The following is a 23,764-nucleotide window of genomic DNA, read 5'->3' as shown; positions in this document are numbered from 1 at the left end:
TTTGACATTCTAAAATAGAATCATGAATTAACTGAACATTTATTTATTACTTGTATAACATTCCTAGCATTCACAGGAATAGGAATGAGTTTGTCAGAATCTCCTTCCATTTGTGGGTGGCAGTCCTGGCATTCGAACTCCAGGCCTGGGTAGTTTACTTCGGATGCAAACCATTGGATCGACACCATGAAGATTTCAGATTGTTACAATTACAAAAAAGAACAACAAGAAGAAATGAAACCCAGGAGCCAGGGACTCTTGCCTGTAATCCTAGCTCCTCAGGAGGCTGAGATGTAGAGAATGCCAATTTGAATTGAGCCAGGGCAGGAAAGTCTGTGACACTCTAATTTCTAAGAGATCACAGGAAAGGAAAACATGAATGGGGCTGTGGCTCAAGGGCAGAGCACTACACTTGAGGAAAAGGAGCTCAGGGACAGGGCCTAAGCTCATAGTACAAACCCAGAACTGTCCCCTCCCCCCAAAAAAGGAGGCAATCACTCCATGTTTCTGTGTATGGATGATGATGGATGGATGATGGATATTCAGCAGGTTGCCCATGCCCAGCCCCCCAAACTGGGCAAGCAGGGAAAAGCCCTCAGAGAGAACTAAGTCTGAGCCAGCAGCTTGAACAAAGCATCCTTCTCTGCCATTTAATAACTGAAGTCTTATGTTCTGGCTGAGGTGGCCCATCGGGTCACATAGCAGTCACTGCCTCCAAGGAGACCACAGTTCCTAGATTATAGTTGTCGAAGGTTCTGGCTCCATATTCTCTATCCCTCTGTAGGATGTGAGCCTAGACCTCTGGGGCCTGGTGGCTATCACTAATTAATCATTCCTCATTGCTAAGTCATAGGCTGGTCCCAAATCTTGGCAAAGATAGGAAATAATAAGCTATTTCTATGCCAAAATAGGTATGCCAATAAATCCCACTCTCATAGAGGTGGGATTTGGGCTGCGAATGTGGCTTAGTGGTAGAGTGCTTACCTAGTATGCACTAAGTCCTGGGTTCAATTCCTCAGTACCACCGAAAGAGAAAAAGCCAAAAGTGGCACTGTGGCTTAATTGATAGAGTGCTAGCCTTGAGTAAATAAGCTCAGGGACATGCACAGAACCTGAGTTCAAGCCCCAAGACTGTCAAAAAAATGAGCCTGGTGAGACATATTTTTCTGGGACTCAAAGGAGGGCCGAGGATATAGGTAAGCAGTAGGATAGAGGGCTGGTGCTGGTGGCTCACCCCTGTAAGCTACTCAGGAGGCTGAGATCTGAGGAACCCCATTGCAAGCAGGAGAGTCTATATAAGACAGTATTCTCCAATTAAAAACCCAAGAAGCCAGAAATAGAGCTGTGGTTCAAGTAGTAGAAGGCTAGACTTGATTATAAAACCTCAGGGATAGGATAGCATCCAGGCCATGAATTCAAACCCCAGTACTGGTACTCACACACACACACACACACACACACACACACACACACACACACACACACACACACACACACACACACACACACACACACACCATGAGAGAGCATTTGCCAGTCAGCCTGCACAAGTTCCATATCTAGCAACTCAATATTTAAAAAGAGGGAGAAGGGAAGGAAAGTCTTGCTCCAGGAGGTGATATAACCAGGGCCAAAATTCCACAGGACTTTTAAGATGTGGATACAGGACAGAAAGCCTCAGGCAGAAGTTACAGCATGGGCAAAGGTCCTGAGGTATGCTGTAGAGCAGGTGGTATGCGTGGAATGAAGGTTCTGTGACTACTGAAAAGTCTGGCAGGACGTTCAATGCTGGGTCAACGTTTGTACTTGAGTCACAGGGCAGAGGGTAGGGTCCCAGAATTAGGCCCAGGGGAAAGATCAACTTGACTTTTCACCATGGACCCTAGCCATTTCTTGTGGCTGGAAGCCTATTTTTTACAGCTCCTGTCCCTTAGACCTCCTTTGCATGGAGGAGTCAGGGCAAACACAGGGAAGGACCATTGCTTAAGCAAACCTTCTAGCCCAATGCCAGCAGTGGCTCAACCCCTGTAAATCCTAGCTACTCAGGAAACTGAAATCAGAGATCATGGGTCAAGCCAGCTCAGGGGAGGAAAGTTAGTGAAACTCTTCTTGCTGATTAACTACCAAAAGCCAGAAGTGGAGCTGTGGGTCAGTGGCAGAGTGCTAACTTTGAGGGAAAAAGTTCAGACCAGAGCCCGGACTCTGAGTTCAAGCCCCAGTACTGGCAAGAAAAAAATAAAGAAAAGCTTTCAGGAGCTCCTAGTACACTGTAGTGAAAGGCCAGATCAGCTGGGCACTGGTGGCTTATTCCTGTCTTCCTAGCTCCTCAGGAGGCTGAGATGTGAGAATTGCGGTTCCAAGCCAGCCCGGGGAGGAAGTCTTGGAGCCTCTGACCTCCAAGCAACCTCCAGAAAACCAGAAGGGCTCTGTAGTTCAAGTGGTAAGCTGAAGAGCTGGGGGACAGCGTCCAGGCCCAGAGTTCAAGCCCCATGACCAACCCTTGGCCTGCTTGGACCTCGCTCTGTGGCTCTAGGCAGAGTACTTTCCAGTGGTCCCCTGAGGGTCTCCCAATGTCTAGGTGTCGTACAAGTCTTGTAGTCTGTTTGGAGGCCATTGCCTACAGAGCCGGCCACACTACCAGAGAAGGGTAGAGTCTGAGGCATGGAGAACATCAGAATGGCATGTCATGGGTGCAATATGAATCTGAGCAGTAGTAAATCGACGTCTCAGACCATGGTTCTGGGCCAGGAGGGGCAAGAGCTGCAACATGTCACACGAAGTAATGCCTGCTCTTGGCCTAGATTGGAACAGATCTGCTCTGGCATCAGCACTCAGGGTGAGCAAGAGTCAGCTTAGCCATGGTCACTTCCCCCAATTGAACTCTAGAGGATTATGGTAAGGGCCCACATGTCCCCCATCTGGCCACCAGGGAGCAGGAGTCTTCCTCCATAGGGATTTTCCCTGCGAATTTTGTTTACTCTTGCTTCCCTGGGGCCACCATCATACTTCAAAGCCACACTGGACAGGAAAGTCCTTGACACTTACCTACAATTAACTCTCAAAAAGCAAGTGGGGCTGTGGCTCAAGTGGCAGAGCACTTGCCTTGAGCAAGAAAACTCAGGGATAGAGCCTAGGTCCTGAGTTCTCACACACACACACACACACACACACACATACACACACACACACACACACACACACACACACTCACCACATGCATGCAAAATCAGAGATTTCGACACTGCTATCTTTGGATATTCTCTACCTTTTCCCCACTAAGCCTGATGGCTGTTGGCCTAGGTGTTTGATGCATCCAACACCATCTGGCATCTTTAATTTTGGGGAACAGGATGGCTAGAAGGTCAGTCTTCCCCCATCCCAGCTCCTTGATTGGGTCATGGTCTATCCAGGCCCTTTTTGGCTGCTTTTACAGACTTGCCAAGATGCCTTCAAAAGGCATCACATGCTGGGCAATGGTGGCTCATACCTGTCATCTGAGATACTCAGGAAGCTGAGATCTGGAGGATCATGGTGCCAAGAGAGCGTGGGAAGGAAAGTGTGTGAGACTCTTATCCTCGATGAATCATCAGAAAACAAGAAGAGTCCCTGTGGCTCAAGTGATAAAGTGCCAACCTTGAGAAAAAGAGCTCAGGGACAACACTCAGGGACAACAACAACAAGGAGAGGCATTGCATGTTGCCAATCCCAATTGGCATGGGCCAAATATAATTGGAATTTTCAAGTGCTCCAAGACAAAGCAGTACCTCCTTTAGTACCATGCTCCTCCATCTTTTCTCACACTCTGGCCTTGGCTTTGCTTTGGGTCAGCATGGCTTTGGCTTGATGGGAGGGCTCCAAGGAGGAAGATCCCAGAACAATTGCCCCAGCTCCTTCCCCCTGCTCACCCTGCTGCTTTTGCCCTTTGCCATAGACCTTCTTCCTGGAATCTATGCATGAGGTCATCACCGCCACCATTGTGGCCGGGCAGTCAGAGGTGGAAGTTGGTCTGGGACTAGGAGCTTCTTCCCTGTGTGTGGGCTAAGGACAAAGCTGACCTTTATTTCATCCTGAGCATTGAAGTGATAGAGAGACAGTGTAGACTCCACATTAAATCAGGTAATATTGAAGTCTAGAGGACCACTTGTGTGGGGTAGGCTGTGTGGCTCAGGGGACTATTCTTCTTGGTACTCCTCTCTCGGGACTCCCTCTCCCTCTCTCATCCCTAAATGGTAGAAGCAACTAAGGGGGTCAAAGAGGGGGCAGGGGAGTATTTCTTTGTGAACTATACTTGTGCTTCATATTCATCCTAGCCTCTACTTCCTATTTATCTGAGGAATGGCCATATGGGTTTGGGAGGGGAGAGAATCATCCTAGCTGAGAATGTGGCTCAGTGGTAGAGTGGTCGCCTAGCATGCCTGACACCCTGGGTTCAATTCCACACAGAAAAAGCTGGAAGGGGAGGTGGGGCTCAATGGGTAGAGTGCCAGCTTTGATCAATAAGAGCTCAGGGAGAGTAGCCAGGCCGTGAGTTCAAGCCCCAGGACTGGAAGAACAAATCTTTGTTGTAGGCTTTTCTTCCCCTTGAAAACAATTTATTGTTTGGGATAAGCATAACATGGGTCTCTTCCCTGGCCACCAATGGGCCATTAGATGTCCCTTGAATTTGGGCTGCTTCCCGGTAGCCTCTGCCCTACCTGACCTGAAGTTTACCCTTCCCATCTCACAGCAGATGGAGGCCTGAGAGAAGGCCACCAGGCCACCCACTTCTGGTGGCTGCCTTAGCTTTTGAGAGTCAGTATTTCACATAGAGAGTCATCATCCACATCAGTCTACAAAAGAACGGGAGGGAGTGCTCCTAGACCAAGTCCACAAGCTCTAGGCTGCTCTGGGTGTGGGTTATCTGTTGTAGAACGTGCTCTGTGTGGGAGTCATCTACGAGGTAGTGAACCCCGACCACTACTCTGGCAGTGTCCAAGTTGTCTTAAAGTTGCAATTCTTCAAAACCTTTGTGCTCCTCACTCATTTTGCCCACCCTGGAGCCTGAGGCATTTGGAGCAGTGGGGGGGAGGGCTCAGCTGGCATCTGGAGCCCGCTGTCCACTCCTTCCCCTGCGAGGAGTAACAGCAGCTCCTGAAGCTCTCTCTTCTTCTCCATCTTCACACATGCTTGGCTTTCTCTTGACACAGCTCATCCAGGACAAACATTTGCTCCTTATATGCCACAAGGGACTCCTTGACATTTGTGGATGTGTTACAACAACTGGCTGCATCGATTGTGGAGCTCATCCGTTGGACTATGGATGTCCACTTCATCATACAAGTCGTGGACGAGGCCCAAGCCTGCTGTGGTGGCAGCTCACGGGGCGGGGGTGCCTGTGCTCCAGCTCTGTCTGACACTGAGCTGCCGGCTTGGCCATGCAACTGCACTGGGATCACTGCTACTGCAGCAGGAGTTTCCCCCTGTGGATCTCAGCCTCTGAGAGCACTTGCAGAGCCACATCCTTGTAGGTCTGGGGCATGTATCCATCCTCTGCAATGCTCACTTTGTGAAGGAGTCACCTCCTCAAATTTTGCTTCTCCAGGGCTCACAACTTCCCCTCCCAGGTGAAAGCCAGGCTCAGCTAGGCCTTCAGGTGCTCCTCATTTGGTCTGGTCACTTCTAGGGACTTGAAAGTATCCTTCCAGTTTGGGGGCACCACCTGCTCCCCCCACTTGGTCAGTCCTGCACTTGCTTCAGCTGCTCTAGCAGCTGGGTCTGCCTCTTCAAGTGCTGCTGCAAGGCCTCCTTCTTAGAGTTCAGCTGCTCATTGGAGGCAATGTGTTGCTCACAGGTGGCACTGAGCTCCAGAATGCTGGTGAGCAATTCCTTCTCATAGCTCACCTTGTAGAGAGCATCCCACAGCAGGGCCAGTTCTATCTATGGGTCACACACACATGTGCATTGTGGGGTCTCAGGGATCTACTGCCAATCCTTGGCCTTCTCATCCAGTCTCCATAGTTGCTCCCACTGCTCCACATTCTGGAGACCGAGCCTCTAGTTTTCCTGGACCTGGATGTGAAGTTGTTCCTCCAGGTTTTCCAACTCCATCTGCATGCAGTAGGCCTGGGCCTGCAACTGCCACTTGGCCTGAGATGGTCCTGCGGTGGGCCAAGGCTCTGCCAGCGTCCTTCTCAGTTCCTCCAGTTCATTCTCTAGGGCCAGCACCTGCCTCGCCCTTTGCTCCTTCTCCTATGTCAGTTGGTTCACCTGCTTGGTCAGCCACTGAGCCTCCTCCTTCCATGTGGACCTCTCAATGCTCAGGCTTTCCATCAAGGTGTCTCTTTCCAGAATTGCTGAGGTCACCATCCAGCTCAGGTTTTCCAGTAGTCTCTTTACCTCATGCCCCACCAGCACTTGTTGAAACTTGCAGATTCTGTTTTTCCTGTTGCTCTTCTTTGACCAGATCGCTTCCAGCTTCTCCTGCAACTCTGTGTTCACTTGCTCCAGGTCATTGAAGCTTCTGGTCTTTTCCTCGAGCTGAAGTGTCACATCATTCAGCTGTTCGAAGAACATTTCGGTCTCCTTCTGTGCAGCAGCAACTGCCATCTCCAGCTCCAACACGTTACACCCTGTGACCTGGAGGTGGCAGGTGAGAGCTTCTTGCTCCATTTCTCTGTCATTGGCCTCCTGTTTCACTAGCCCGGTGCAAATTGTAAATTGCTTTCTGCCGAAACCAACCTCTGTATGGGTGGCTTGTGGATGTCTAGCTCTGTTTTTGGTGCTTCGTGCACCTGGGCTATCTTCTCCCTCTCTTTCTCCCATCGATCCTGCAGGTCTGTCTTTTCCAGCTTCAGTGGTTGGATCTTGGCACAGCGTACCTGGTTTCTTCTTTTGCTGTGGTCCAGGGCAGGCACCATGTGTCGGTACCACCTCTAAAGATCCTTGGTGCTATAGGGACCCTTGACACTCTGGACCCTGGTGACTGTGACTGTGTCCAAAGGTAAGGGAGGCCCAAGGTCAGCATCATCTTTGGCTGGACCTTCTGGTGAATCACCTTCCCCACTGGTGTTTGTCTTGAAGACCCCTCCTTTTTTTGTTCTTTGTTTTCTTGAATGTTGCAGGTCTGATGGGAGAATTCTTCTGCCGGTGTTCTGGCAGTAGTATTTTGCCCACAGCTCTCACGAAGTCTTGTTGTTTCAGACATCTGAGTTCTGGGATGGGAAAGATGGGCTGCCCAGGTTCCCAGGGCCTGGGAAATCCTCTATTCTCCCACTCACTGACTAGGACGTCAATTTCGACTCTACTCCAAAGTGGACTAAAGCTCTTGTTCACCACACAGTCACCTCTACCTTCCTCAACTGCTGGTGGTGGTGTCAACCAACAGAGGGAATCCTGGTGCTAGATATCATGGAATGTGGGCATGGCCACAATTGTTGTATCCCCTTGCTCAGAAAGAACAATGAAAGCATGGGGGTGTGGTGGGAATCTGTGATGCAGGCAAATGGGTGGAGTCAAAATGACAGAGGCTCCCCCAGCCCTTTTCCCAGTGAACTCTGTCCAATTCAGTTGAGGACAAGAGGGTGATTTGGGGACAAGAGGGTGGCTGCACAGATTGTTGTGTATGTCTGTTTGTTGCCAGTCCCAGATCTTGAACTCAGGATCTGTGCAGTCTGTGAACTGCTTTTGATCAAGGCTAGCCCTCTACCACTGGAGCCACATGGCTCTACTTCTGGCTTTGTTGGCACTGAAGTTGGACAGGGGTCTCAAGGACTTTCCTGCCTAAAGTGACTTTGACCATGATCCTCCTATCACAACCTTGTAAGCATCAATGAGGACTGCTGAGAGCCACTGGTGCCTGCCTAATCATTGGTCATTCTGTTCTTGGACAGACCAGTGAGTTCCCTATCCTTGGGATTAAATGGTGGGAGCAGAAGCCCACAGTTGTAATCCTGGTCCTGCCACCTGCAAATGGAAAGACATCCTTAGAAACTCATTCCTATCTATATGAATACCAGTGGAATGTGATGTACGTTATAACTGAATGGACAGTTCTTAAATAATTCTAGGATAAATTTATACACAATTATATTAGAGAACACTGATAGATTTTAATCAATATTTTATGAAGCATTTAAACAATCACATTCATTAACTGGAGGCATAATGAAACACCTAAGAATTGGGTGTCACATAGTATAAAGGTGCCATTTTTTCTGCCAAGACTGGGATCGGAACTCATGGTCTGGGTAACTTTGTTGCACTGTGTGGAAAGGGGAAGCTAGCCTTCTTGTAGTCAAGAAATTCATGTCTGTTCCTTAGGTCTGAAATAGATCCCCAGCACTAGAATACATCATATTTGTGTACATTTTAAATATATAATTTATATTTACATTCATAGGTTAACTCCATATTGTGTTCAGTGTAGTTATTCATTTTATTTTTTGTTTGATTCATGTATTTGTGGGGCACATGGGCAGAAAAGATGTCGGTGAGAGGAAGTTGAGTGGTCACAGCCCGAGTTGTTTACCTTAAAATCTGATTGGATAAAGCTTAGGCGCATGATAGGGTGTGACCTTTTCAGTGGTTGGTTGGTTCCTTTCCCTCCCCTTCCATGCCATGCAGTGTTTCCCTTTAAAAGATGCTTTCTGAGTGGTAATATATGAGTTCTTGCATGACTTGACTCCCAGCTTTGTCTGAATGTCTCCTGGGCTAAGGGGGGAGGGTAACCAGTGAGCAAGTGCACTTATGTTTCCTTGGACCCCATCCATCTTTATTAGGGTGGACAAAGATCCAACATGTATTGACTATTTAATTGACTAATATGGCACATAGAACATTGATTACATTGATTAAATAGGATATAGGTCTGCATATGTATTCCACTTATACCTGACACCCCGGACTTTCACAGAAAAGGAAAACGTGTCACCATCAGTTTCTTACTCCATGATTCATTGTTTGGGCATGCTGGCATCTGAACTCATGGCCTACAGGGACAAATTCATGAAAGGGTGTGTGTCAGCATGCCATCCTGGGGCAAATTGAGCTGATAGGCAGTTCCCAAGATCTGAGATCGAGAACAAGGGGTTGACAAAACAAGTACAGATTGACTTGCAGATTGTAGTATGCTAATACATATATATATATGTATATATATATATATATACATATATTTATGGAGTGCCAGAGATGTATATCCATTGTTCATTTATATAGACTACATTCCTACAAATTCTTGGGTATTTATTATGCCTCCAGGTAATTTATGTTATTATTTTCATCTTTAATAAACTATTAAGTAAATCAGTGTCCTGAAATTATTGTATCCTTGTGAGAAATAATTTTCTTTTAATGCTTCATAAGATATTAAATAAAATCAATCAACCGACTGAAATCATGATGTCTAATTGTATACAAATATCATTCATGAGCATCTCATTCAACTGTGACATTGATAATATTCCATTGTTATTCCTGTGGATAGGAATGAGCCTATTAGTATCTCCCACCATCCAGTGGCATGACTAGTATTCGAAATGTAGGCCCATGTTGCTGGGAGGGACTATGGCTTCTCCAATAGCCTGCAATTAAAAAAACATATTTAGCTTCCTAGTTTGCAATTCATGCCATTTTTTTTTAACAGGCCTGGGATTTGAACTCAAGGTCTGCATAAATATGCAACATCGTGAGGGAAGGGAATCTGACCGTGCTTGAAGACAAGAAAGGCAGGCCTGTTCCCTAGGCCTGAATTCAAGCCTCAGGCATGGAAAACATACTCCTTATATCCATTTTAAAGAGAGGATTTATACTTCCATACAGATATTCCATATTTTGTTGGGTGTGGTTATTCATTTTATTTCTTGTTTTATTCATTTATTTTCCATTTATTTTATTGACTCTGATGACCCCTCTAACATTTATTACATTGTTTACATCTTATATCACAGCATCCAGATTTGTCTATACGTTCTCCATCATGCCTGACACCGAGGACTTTCCCAGAAAAGGAAAACATGTGTCATACTTGGATTTTTACTCCAAGATTAAATTTTTGGCAATGCTGGGATATGATCTCAGGGATTAGCAAGCCCAATTCATGAATGGATGAGTGTGAGCACGGCAGCCTCTAATCAATGAAGCTGTCAGGTGCTTAGAACCAGTCTCAGGTTTGGCCAAAACAGTGATACATGGATAGGCAGAGGGTGGTATACAAATAAATATGTATTGGTAAACAGCACCACAGCCATCTATCTATGATTGAAGAACACTTACTATGTTCCTACCAACTCTTAGGCATTTATTATACTACCATTGAAGGAATATTATTCTTTCCATGAATAATAATCTATTAATTAAGATCAATCAGCATCCTAGGATTATTGCTTCCAATTTTAGACTAGACAAAAGCATGAACTACTCTCAACTGGTATTCCTATGCATAGGAATGAGTCTTTTGTGGTCTCCTGCCATTAGTAGGTGTCAGGACTGGGATTTGAACCCAGGGCCTATGTTGACAAGTTGGCCTTTGGATTCCCTGATAGCACGCCAGCATTCAGATATGGCAGGTCAGGTTCACTTTGTAGCCATGTCATTCAGACCCAGGATGGTCACCCTGCAAATAAAAAAAGGTAAAACACCCAGCCTTCTGCAGCTCGCCACTTTTTATGCTATGTTACTTATTTTTCTTTATGCACGCCCTCTGGACCTAGGATCCCTGGATTGTCTATGGGTCCGAGGGTGTACCCCACCCTAGGGCAATTGAAGCTGAGGCAGAGTTGCCACTACCTGAGCTCAAGCCCCATGTAGGCAAAATAAAGAATAAATAAAAAATAATCATTTAAATTAAAAAAGAAACAAAGCTCCCTGGTTTGGAATTTCTACCAGTTTTCTTTCCTAGCCTGGGATTTGAACTCAGGGTCTTGGTAAATATGTAGCAATGTGAGGGGTAAAACAAAGGAGGAGACAACAATGCTCAAAAGGAAATGTACTCATTACCATGCTCATTTAACTGTAATCTGTCTGTACAACATTTTTACAACAAAAAAATGAAGAAAAGTAGTGATCAAAAGAAGCATTTTGGGGGTAAGAGAAAGATGTCTGAATAGATGTACAAAATGTTACACTGCTTTTTAAAAAATGTTCAGTATGTCACTTAATAAACATAACTGCTTCCATTAAAAAAATTGTCACTATCTTGGAAGTTGAGCCAGTATTTCCATCATTGCTGGGATTTGATCTCACCAGCCAGGTAACTCTTTTGCACCATGAGTGAAGACATAGCTTACTGTCCTTGAGGAAAAGAAATTCAGGCTAGAGTTACAAGGGTCTGAATGAAGGCCCTGCAATGGAAAAAATATTTCTATATATGGGTAATATATGATATATATTTACATATGTGTGTGTATTACATATTATGATTTTTATTATTGATTTTTGTATTTATTTTATTTTTCACTTGATTCATTTATTGTATACATTGTATTTAGTATTATTATACACATAATATTTAGTACATGTTGTGCATCTATTATAAATTTATACACAACAATTTAGGTCATTGACTCGTTTTTCATTAATATTTTAAGTGTTGAAACATGATACATAAATAATGGAAGCATTTGTCACAGTCTTCATATGTTTAGAGTCTCTCCCAAGTATGAGCTTTGTGTTCTTTATCTTTGGAACCTTGCTATAGGAATTTTTTTAGATGACTTTTACTCAGAAGCCTTTTCTTGGGGATAGGCAAGTTGAGGGATAAAATTGTAAGAGTGGGGCTAGAAATGTGGCTTAGTGGTAGAGAGCTGGCTCAGGATGCATGAATGCTAGGGTTTGAGTCCTCAGTGCAATGTAATCAGAGTGGCTCAAGTAGCACAGCCTTAGGCTTGAGAAAAAGAAGCTCAGAAACCGTACCCAGGGCCTAAGATCAAGCGCCTGGACTGTCAAAAACAATAGGCCAGATGCCTGTGGCTCACAACTGGAACCATAACTTCTCAGGAGACTGAGATCTAAAGACCACAGTTCAAAGACAGCCTAGGCAAAGAAAACCTATTAGGCTCTTATCTCCAATGAACCACAAAAAGACCACATTTGGTGCTTTGGGGCAAGTGGTAGAGAGTTTGCCTTGAGCTGAAGGCCTCAGGGACAGTGCCCAGCCTTGAGTTTGAGACACAAAAGTGGAAAAAGTGAGGGTTAAGCGAAGTACTTTTTTTGTTTGCTAATTAGGATAACATTCTATGGAAAATGAATGCTCATGTACACCAGAATTGGAGTCAGAGCTCAAGGTTCAAGTGTAGCCCATCCATATACACAGCCTTTCAGACTCTAGCATTATAACCTTGTGTCCTATAGGGTTCTGAAAGGTCCATTGTTGAAAGGCTTAATATGCTGCCCAAGCCCTTTGTGATAAGCAGTTGACTTGTAATGCCAATGTAATTACAGTTCTGAACCTAGCAGAGCACCAGTAGCTAACACCTGTCACCCTAACTCAGGAGGCTGAAGTCTGAGGATCACAGGGTGAAGCCAGCCAGGGTAGGAAAGTCTGAAACTCTGAATTACACTTCTGAAAGGTAAGATGTTCAAGAGCTTCCTGTGTTTCCATTGGTGATGAGACGTTACTCATACGCTAAAGGTTCTTAGAGTTCTTGAGCTATAGAAGCAGGAAAGAAACATTATTGACCCATCCTGGGTTCAAATGAAGTTCTCAGCATCCAAGCACTAGTCCTGTTTGCAGGAAGTACTCCAATGTAACAATATTTTAATGCAGAAATCAGTTACAAAAGCCAGGCTAGGTGAAGAGAAAAAGGCATGCAGGGTTAGGAGGCAGAATGTACACACTCAACATTCCAGGCATGGCCAGCAATGAGGGGAAACATGAAACATTTGTCAGAGTTACACAAGGATCAGGCTTTTCTCAGCCTCTTCAAACAATGACTAACCTTCCTCCCTCAGGTGAAGGGAGCCTCAGGCTATCTTTAAGTTGACAATAGAGAGCCATTTTATTGGGAGAGAGGGCAGGAACAGAGTAGAAAACCTTGCTCTTTGGTCTTAGGGAGTGGGTCTTTGACTCTCCATCTGTCAGATATGAAGGCCCTTTTTCTACCTCTGCCAGTCCATTCTCCTTCCTTCATTCTCCACTACATTAATGCAAATTCCCCATCCAAGGAGAGGCAAGGCCTTTTCTCTTCTGTCTCCAAGCACCTCAGTTAGAACTTGGCTCTGCCCTCTTGACTCTGGGGCCCTTGCCTACCTGAGAAGTGGAAAGAGACAGTCTTCCTGTTCTCTGGTTGTGTGAAGGCCATGTTGGTGTCCTGGCACACTGCAGAAGGCCTAATCACTGGGAAGTCTTCCTTACTTTCCTCCTGACATCCAACTCCATATTCATCTATCATATTTCTTTCTTTCTATCTATCTATCTATCTATCTATCTATCTATCTATCTATCTATCTATCTATCTATCTATCTATCTATCTATCTATCTATCTATCTATCTATCTATCTATCTATCTATCTATCTATCTATCTATCTATCTATCTATCTATCTATCTATCTATCTAATCTATCTATCTATCTATCTATCTATCTATCTATCTATCTATCTATCTATCTATCTATCTATCTATCTATCTATCTATCTATCTATCTATCTATCTATCTATCTATCTATCTATCTATCTTTCTATCTATCTATCTATCTATCTATCTATCTATCTATCTATCTATCTATCTATCGATCTATCTATCGATCTATCTATCGATCTATCTATCGATCTATCTATCGATCTATCGATCGATCTATCGATCTATCGATCGATCTATCTATCTACCTATCTATCTATCTATCTATCTATCTATCTATCTATCTATCTATCTATCTATCTATCTATCTATCTATCTATCTATCTATCTATCTATCTATCTATCTATCTATCTATCTACTTACCTACCTACCTACCTAAGTAGCTATTTCTTTGCCAGTTCTTGGGTTGAACGCAAGGCCTGGCACTGTCTCTAGCAAGCTACCACTAGAGCCACAACACCAATTCTGGTTTTTTCTTGAATGTGCTACTGAGGAATTGAACGCAGGGCTTCTTGCATGCTAGGCAAGCATTCTCCCACTAATCCACATTCCCAGCACCTTCATATTTTTCTTAATGTTAGTTTTTACATAAGTATGCTACCATTTTAATTCCCCAAGTTTAATTTTCGGAATACCGGTTACTTCTAAGAAACCTGATCTTCTCTTCCCCTGCCTGGTTTGTGATTCATCCTGCGTTGGCCTCAAAATAAAATGTAAATAAAGGCTGTTGAGGGTGACCTGCTTTAAGTGGATGGCTGCACAGATTGTTGTGTATGTCTGTTTGTTGCCAATCCTGGACCTTGAACTCAGGATCTGGGCACAGTCTGTGAGCTGCTTTTACTTAAGGATAGCCCTCTAACTCTGGAGCCTTACGGCTATACTTCTGGCATTGTTGGCCTTGAAGTTGGACAGGGATCTCAAGGACTCTCCTCCCTAGGGTGACTTCAACCATGATCCTCCTATCACAGTCTTTTAAGTATCAAGGAGGACTGCTGAGAGCCACTGGTGCCTGCCTAATCATTGGTCTTGCTGATGTTCTTGGACAGACAAGTGAGTTCCCAATCCTCGGTTTGAAGTGGTGGGAGCTGAAGCCCACAGTTCAAATCCTGGTCCTGCCACCTCCAAATGGCAGGAGGTCCTAAGAAACTCATTCCTATGCATATGAATACCAAATGAATTTGATGTATATCTTGATTGAATGGGCAGTTCATGAATGATTCTAGGACAAAATTTTCCACAATTATATTATAGTACAATGATGGATTTTAATTAAAACTTTATGAAGCATTTAAACAATCACATTCATTAACTGGAGACATAATACCTAAGAATTGGGCATCACATAATAAAGAGATGCCATTTTTTCTGCCAGGACATTTTTTTAGTTAATTGTTGTATTGCATTTTCTGAATGTAGATTGGTATATGAAAGTAAGATATATTAAAGCTGACCAGAAAATCAATTATTCAGTTTTTATCAGAAATGTTTATAGAGAAATTTAGACATAAATCGAAATTATATATATTTCAAGAAAATGCTTGGTTAGTCCTCTTCTCAAATTCCCCATTCCCTTCATGAGAATAATACACATTGTAAGGTAATGCTTAGAATGTTTGGGTGAAACAGGTTGGCTTTAAACCAGTGAGTTACTCTATGCTGCATTTGTTTACTTTATATCCAGAAAAGCTAAACTCTTACTTTATCGTTTACCTTAGGCTTTATACTCAGATTTAATCTCTGATGGGTGACAAATGAAGATATAAACATTTTTTAACAGTGGCTAAATTTAGGCTTAGGAGTCTCGGTACAACGATACTCATGCAGATAGGCCTTATAAGTCATGGGACCCTGATATCAAAATGATAACCAATTCTTAGTGGTATCATACTTATGAGATTTTGTGTATTATATACAGTGGTTATTTGAATGTTTTTGGAATCAACATAATTTCATGGGTTAGGAACTGAAGTGAGACATTTTACTCAGAACAAAATTTAAGGAGGCATCCAAAATTAGTTACCAAGATATACATCATGTAACACAATGGTTTGAAAATGCAAACTAAAGGAAATAATTTATGAAAAACATCAACATGTACAATAAATACAGAATCACTATGACAGATTTTTCTTTTACCCCAGTTGCAATATGGCTTACATGATGACTTTTCTGGTGATATGTTTAGTTAGGTCTTGATATTTAGTTAGAGAATTTATGTTCTTTCATATATTCATTTGTCAGATCAAAGAGGAAATGAATTCCATGCCAGAGTCAACATCCATAATAATGTTACAGATTTATCCTGCTACTTTGCCAAAGTTTCAAATCCGCTTAAAAATTTGGTTCCTTTTTTGGATCTAAATGAATAGGTAGGCAATTTTGTCAGTACTAGAAATATTTTAACCTCCATTTGTTAAACTATTATTTTCCAGAAACTCCTTCTCTCTTTTCATGAGATTTTTAATTTCATTTATGTCATGTGTTGATGTTTTCCCTTAGATAAGCCACATTCAGTCTTCTACAAAGTGTAATTTGGAGTAGTTTAAAATTATGGACACATGTACACTGCTCAGATTCTAATATTTGCATATTTTTTCTTGTTATACCAGTAGGCATTAGTTCTCAGTATAGATGCTATTGGACTTATTCATTAAATTTCTGATTTTTTTAACGTACGTTATGATTCTGTTATTTTATTCTTTTAAATATGTGCATATCTCACATCGCATACAATCACATTTGTTTTAAACAATTTGATCTCTTCAAGGGATTTCCTATATTAGGTTAATCTAGAATTTAATTACAAATTAACACAACTGTATTTATGAGACACAGTTATCTTTACGGCTCTACTCCAAGTTAATATGTATTTGAGGTTTTTGTGCTTAAAAAATTGGGCAAAACATGTTTTTGTTCCTGGGGTTCTACTATGTTGGTTGTTTTTCCAGTTGTAGTGACTTCAACATATGTGCGCATTTTATTTCAATTGTTTTGTGTCAATGATTTGTTTCATATAACAGAAACTGCGAAAAGAATCAGTGATTTAGAACTTTTCCAAATAGAATTTTAAGAGAGACACTTGAAATTTTGTGACATCTGGGAATGGGCAGGTCTTCATAAAGGAGGTGGTAGCAGAATAACAGACTTGTTTGATGTGATTTTAATTCTTCCTCCTATTGCCTCACTATTTTCAATGGTATTACTTCGAAGTCTTTAGTGGAAAGAACGTATTTTTGTCTGCATAAACTAAGAATTTTTGGTTTAGTTGGGACATTACACATTCATATTTCATTTTAACTCGAAAATCTTCTTTCCTTCATTTAAAATCACAGATGTGAATTTATAATGCTAAAGTAGCAACTACTAATTTACACGAAATGGTCCAAATTATTTTCACTTCACATTATATGTAATATAGAGTGTAATAATAATAATGAGTAATACAGTATGTAACAATTGACTTTGGGGAAAGTAAATTACAGTGGATTTTTGTGAGATACTGAGTAATAATAAAACTTATATTTGATTCTATTAAAAATTCCAAGTTACATCTAAAAATAACATAGTTATAAACTAATGCTGAAAATATAATATTGTTTATTAGAAAAAGCCAGAAGTTTCCATAAGTTTGCTTTTTTAAAAAATTTATTTTATTTTATTTGTGAACATACTGTACAGAGGGGTTAAAATTACATGGGCAGGATAATGCGTACATTTCTTACCAAGCATTGCAGCCTCCTCCTTTGTTTATCCTTCACATCTCTTCCCAGCCTCCCCCCACCCCCCCAGTCCCAATCCTTCTGTACCCCCCACCCCTCGCCAACGCACAGACATTGTAAAGCTCGTTATGGACATGACAACTTGTACTTCTCACATTGTTGCAACAGGTCCACCTGTATCCTTAAACGACTTGTTTTTCGCCATCTCCTCCACAAGTTATACTGACATCAAATATAGTGAAAGCAGGGGTTATACTGTGGGGGAGGGACATACAAAGCAACAAAGAAATAATCTTATAAATGCGTTAGAGACACATGCATGAAAGAAAAAAAAACATTAAAATAAATATCTAGGGGTTCATTTTCCTAAAATCACCATTATCTGACCTTTTCCACTAGACTCATACATACACTACATATTGCAAATAAGGGAAACCATGGGGCCTATGTTTCTTTGGGCCTGGCTTACTTCACTTAATATAATTTTTTCCCAAGTCTTTCCATTTCCTAACAAATGGGGCAATGTCTTTCTTTCTGATGGTGGCATAGAATTCCATTGTGTGTATATATATACCACATTTTTTTGATCCATTCATCTACTGAAGGGCATCTGGATTGGTGCCATATCTTAGCTATGGTAAATAATGCGGCAATAAACATACTTGTGATGGTAGCTTTAGTGTGCTATTGTTTGATCAAGCATTATTACCTCCTCCCTTGTTTCCCCTTTCCATCCCATCCCATCTCCCTTTATGCCCCCCACAAACCACGCCCCCCCTGCCATGTACATGTCATTGTTGCAATGAGTCCACCTGTATCCCAAGTTGTTTTTCTGTTCCCCTCACCAAATTATACCAACATCAATACAGTGAAAATAGAGGTTAAAGCATAGGGGAGGGACAGACAAAGCAACAATGAAATCATCTTGTAAATATTCTAGAAACAATAGTAAGAAACAAAAACCATTTGAGTCCTTATCTTGGTGTTCATTTCACCTAACATGAACTTGTCTGACAGTTTGTGTTTGTCTCCGACATATACTAGTTATTGCAATAAAGGAAACCATGGAACCTATGTTTCTTTGGGCATGGATTACTTCACTTAATATAATTTTTCCATGGCTTTCCATTTCCTAACAAACGGTACAATGCCTGCCATTTTTCTCTGATGAAGGCATAGAATTCCTTTGTGTATATATACCATATTTTTTTGATCCATTCATCTACTTAGGGGCATCTGGCTTGGTTCTATATCTGAGCTATGTTAAATAATGCTGCAAAAAAATAGTTATGCTGGTAGATTTAGTATGGTCCTTTTTGTGATTATTTGGATAAAAGCTCAAAAGTGGGATTGCTGTATCATAGGGGAACTCTATGTGGAATCTTTTGAGCTCCAAACTACTTTCCAACGTGGTTATACAAGATTATAGTACCACCAACATCCCGTCCAGCTTCTGTTATATTACATTATAGCCATTCTAACTGGGGTAAGGTAGTATTTCAGTGTAGTTTAGATTTGCATTTCTTTTATTGCTAGGGAGTTTGAGCACTTCTTCATGTGTCTATTGGCCATCCTTCTTTGCTCTTCAGAGAGGTTTCTTTTTAGTCTTTAGCCCACTTATTTATTGGGCAGTTGTTTCTTTGAGGATTTGTTGGAGGATTTAATTTTTTTGAGTTCTAGGTATATTTTAGATATGAGACCCTTGTCTGTTTTATGGCTAGTGAAGATCTTCTCCCAATCCATGTGCTTTCTATTGATTTTGCTAGTTTTGTCCTTTGCCATGCAGAAAATCTTCAATTTCATACAATTACATTTGTCCAACCTTTCTTTGATTTGTTGTGTTTCTGGTATCTATTAAGAAAATTTTGGCCTGTGCCAAGGAGACATAGGTTATATCCTAGTTTGTCATGCAATGTTTTCAGGGTGTCTGCTTTGACTCCGAGGTCTTTCATCCATTTGGGGTTGATTCTTGTGCAGTGTGATATATATGGATCTAGCTTTAGTTTTCTACAAGTGATTAACCAATTTTGTCAGCACCATGTACTGAAGAGGCTGTCTTTCTTCCATTCTATTTTTTTAGCTCCCTTATCGAAGATTAGGTGGCTATAGGTCTGTTGGTTCATTTCTGGCTTTTCAATTCTATTCCATTATTCCTGAGGTCTGTTCTTGTGCCAATACCTAGCTCTTTTGATTACTATGCTTTGTAGTACAGTTTGAAATTTGGTATTAATATTCCTGCAGCACTGTTCTTTCTGTTAAGGATCATTTTTGCTATCTGGGGTCTTTTATTGTTCCACATGAATTATTAGATTGCCTCTTCTATTTTCTTGAGGAATGAGTTTGTAAGATTGATAAGTATTGAACTGAATTGTTAGATAGCCTAGGGAAGTATTGTCATTTTCGCGATGTTGTTTCTTCCAATCCACGAGCATGGGAAGTTTTTCCACTTTGTAAGTTCCGTTTTGATTTCCTTTTTCAGGCTTTTAAAGTTTTCATCATAAAGATCATTCACTTCTTTGATTAATTCCTAGGTATTTTATTTTTTGTGGGGCTATAATGAATGGAGTTGCTTTCTTGATTTCAGCCATGCTTTTCTCATTGTTGGCATACAGAAAAGCCATTGATTTTTGAGAGTTAATTTTTCCCCTACTATTTGCCAACGTTCTGAATCAGCATGAATAATTTGAGAGTTGAGTCGGTGGGATTATTTAAATACAACATCATGTCATCTGCAAATAGGGAGAGTTTTATATCATCTTTCCCTGTTTGGATCCCTTTTATGTTTGCATCCTGTCTTATTGCTGTAGCTAGGCATTCTAAGAGTAAATTGAAGAGAAGTGGAGAGATTGGACATCCTTGTCTTGTTCCTGAGTTAAGAGGAAATAGCATTATTTTTTCACCATTAAGTATAATGATGTCTGTAGGTTTGTCTTATACAGGTTTTATTGTATTGAGGAATGTTCTCTGGATTCATAGGTTTTCCAGAGCCTTCATCATAAAGGGGTGTTGGATCTTGTCAAAGGCTTTTTCTGCATCTATTGAGATAACCATGTTCTTATTCTTGCTCTTGTTGATGTGATGAATTATATTAATTGATTTGCAAATATAGAACCAGATTGGCATCCTGGAAATAAATCCTGTATGATTATTTGGAGGAATTGTCAAAGGCGATTGGCCAAAATTTTGTTGAGAAGTTTTTCATCAATCTTCATCAAAGAAATGGGTCTATAATTCTTTCTTTGTTGAGTCCCCGCTTGCTTTTGGGATGATGGCTTCATAGAATGAATTTGGTAGTGAACTTTCCCTTTCAATTTCATTGAAGAGTTGGAGGAGTATTGGTGTGAGCTCTGCTTTGAAGGCCTTTTGAAGGCCTTTGAAGTTCTGCTGTAAATCCATCTGATCCTGGGCTTTTCTTAGATGGGAGGTCTCTTATTGCTGTTTCTATTGCTATGCTTGATACGGGTATATTAAGTTGATTTAACTCATCTTGGTTGAGTTTTGTCATGGAAACTCAACGGCATGGAAACGGCTAGGAAAAGGTCCATTTCTGCCAGGTTCTTAAACTTATTAGCATAAATGTTTGAGAAGTATTCCCTTATAATGTTCTGAATCTTGGTTGCTTCTCATTCCCATTCTCATCTCTGAGTTTGTTTATTTGGTATGTTCTCTTCTTTTTGAAACGATTTGCTAAGAGAATGTCAATTTTGTTATTTTTTTCGAAGAACCAACTCTTTGTTTTGTTGATTCTTTTTATGGTGATTTTGGGTTCTAATTCATTTAATTCTGATGTAACTTTAATTATTTCTTTCCATTTACTTGATTGGGGTTTATCTTGCTGCTCTTTTTCAAGGAGGTTCAGATGTCATATTAAATTGTTGGTTTCAGATCTCTCTAATTTGTTGTTGTAGGACCTCAGAGCTATAAACTTGCCTCTGAGTACTGCCTTTGCTGTGTCCCAGAGAAGCTAGTAATTTGTGTGTTCATTATTTTTGAATATCATGAACATTTGCATTTCCTTTCTGATCTCTTCCGTGACCCAACAGTTGTTCTGCCTCCATGTTGTACAGGACTTTCTTAGTTGGCTTTCGGTGTTGAGTTCTAATATTATTCCCTTGGATGCTGTTTCTTGGCTCTTACTGTGCTCTTGATGGTTTTCAATGTGTAGGATAACTGTAATGTCTCTTATAGGGCTGGATTGGTGGAGATATACTTTTTTAATTTTTCTTTGCTATGGGCAGTTTTTATTTGACCTTCAGTTATGAAGGAGAGTTTAGCTGGGTTCGGTATTCTTGATTGATAATTGTTTGTCTTTACCGCATGGTATCTCCCATTCCAGGCTCTTCTTGCTTTAATCGTCTCTGCTAAAAATCTGGGGTGATTCTAATTGGTTTGTGTTTATAGGTGATTGTTCTTTTCTCCTTGAGAAATTTCAGGATCCTTTCCTTGGTCTGAATTGATCCTGTGCAGATTATAATGTGACTGGCGGGATATCCTGCTCTGGTCTGGTCGATGTGGGGTTCTATAAGCTTCTTATATATGAATAGGCCTACCTTTTTGCATGTTTGGGAAGTTATTTGCTAGCATTCTGTTAAATAAATTTCCTAGACGATTAACTTCTTTCTCTAGGTCCTCCTCTACACCCATTATCCTCAGATTATGATTTCTGATGTTGTCTTCCAAGTGTTGAATAGATCTACCATATTTCTTGATTTGTCTTGGATATTTGTATGTTCTTTCTCTATAATATCTAGGCTGTCTGCAATCCCGAGATTCAATCTTCTGCATGGCCTAACCTACTGTCAAGATTTTCTACTTTTTTATTCATTTTCCTTATAATTGGTCAGCTTGGATGGCTTCAAATTCTTTGTTGGAGCTTTGTTTTAGATTTTGTATGAACTTTACTTCCTTAATTTGATGTCCAGTGTTTATTCTCAAATCACTTAGTTGACTGGTTATGGTTTCCCTGGACACCCATTCTTTCTGTCGCGCTACATTCAGCATTCCATTTGTGGTCTACCTGAATTGTTTCAGCTGTCTATTTATGGATTCCATGAATTCCTCTATTGATATTTATCTATTCTCATCCTGCTCTCTCAATCCCTGTATTACTCTTTGATTATCTTCGTCACGTTCATGCAATTCCTGTAATTCTCTAGACTGTGCTCAGCCTACTCACGCATTTCCTGTATTTCTCTTTTACCCTTCTCAACAAACTTATGCAATTCCTGCATTAATCTTTAAGTAGCTTCTTAAATTAAATCTCCCAACAACAAATCCTCAAAGAAACAACTGTCCAATTAATAAGTGGGCTAATAACTTAAAGAGAAACTTCTCTGAAAAAGAAAGAAGCATGGCCAATAGACACATGAAGAAATGCTCAACCTCACTCTCCATAAAAGAAATGCAAATCAAAACAACATTGAGATACCACCTCACCCTAGTAAGAATGGCAAAAATCAAGAACTCTAATAACAACAGATGCTGGAGGGAATGTGGACAGAAGGGAACCTGACTGCATTGTTGGTGGGACTGTAAACTTGTTCAACCACTTTGGAAAGTAGTATGGAGGTTCCTCAAAAGACTCCACATAGAGCTCTCCTATGACCCAGCAGTCCCAGGTTTGGGCATTTACCCAAATGTTTACAAACAAAACCACACTAAAGCTACCAGCACAACTATGTTTATTGCAGCATTAGTCACCATAGCCAAGATATGGAACCAACCCAGATGAATGGATCAAGAAAATGTGGTATATATAAACAATGGAATTCTATGCCTCCATCAGAAAGAATGACATTGCCCCATTTGTCAGGAAATGAAAAGACTTGGAAAAAATTATATTAAGTGAAATAAGCCAAGCCCAAAGTAACATAGGTCCCATGATTTCCCTTATTTGCAATATCTAGTATATGTATGAGTCAAGCAGAAAAGTTCAGATAAGGTGATGTTACGAAAATGAACCCTAAGATATGTATTTTAAATGTTTTTTCTTTCATGCATTTGTTTCTAACACAATTAAAGATTATTTCTTTTTTGCTTTGTATGTCCCTCCCCCACAGAATAACCCCTGATTTCACTCTATTTGATGTCAGTATAATTTGTGGAGGGGAAGGGGAAAAAATCATTTGAATAAGGATACAGGCGGACCTGTTGCAACAATGAGAAGTGCAAGTTTTCATGTCGAAAACGAACATTACAACTTGGGTGAGGAGGATTGTGTGTGGGGGTTCGGGGGGAGGGGAGGATGGGAAGGGATGGGAAGGGTAAACAAAGGAGGATGCTACAATGCTTGATAAGAAATGTACTCACTATCTTGCCCATGTAATTGTAACCCCACTGTACAGTATTTTCACAAAAAATATTAAAAGCCTTAAAAAAATCTTTAAGTAGCTTCCTAATGCTGACAAGATTCCCGTATTAATCCTTGGTTTGACTCCTCTCGCTCCTTAGCATGCTCACACTGAGTCCTTTTCAAGTTTTCAATCATT

This window comes from Dipodomys merriami, unplaced genomic scaffold, assembly GCF_024711535.1.
Source record: "Dipodomys merriami isolate MVZ:Mamm:240054 unplaced genomic scaffold, mDipMer1.0.p SCAF_100, whole genome shotgun sequence".
NCBI lineage: Eukaryota > Metazoa > Chordata > Mammalia > Rodentia > Heteromyidae > Dipodomys > Dipodomys merriami.
This window is presented reverse-complemented; position numbering follows the sequence as displayed.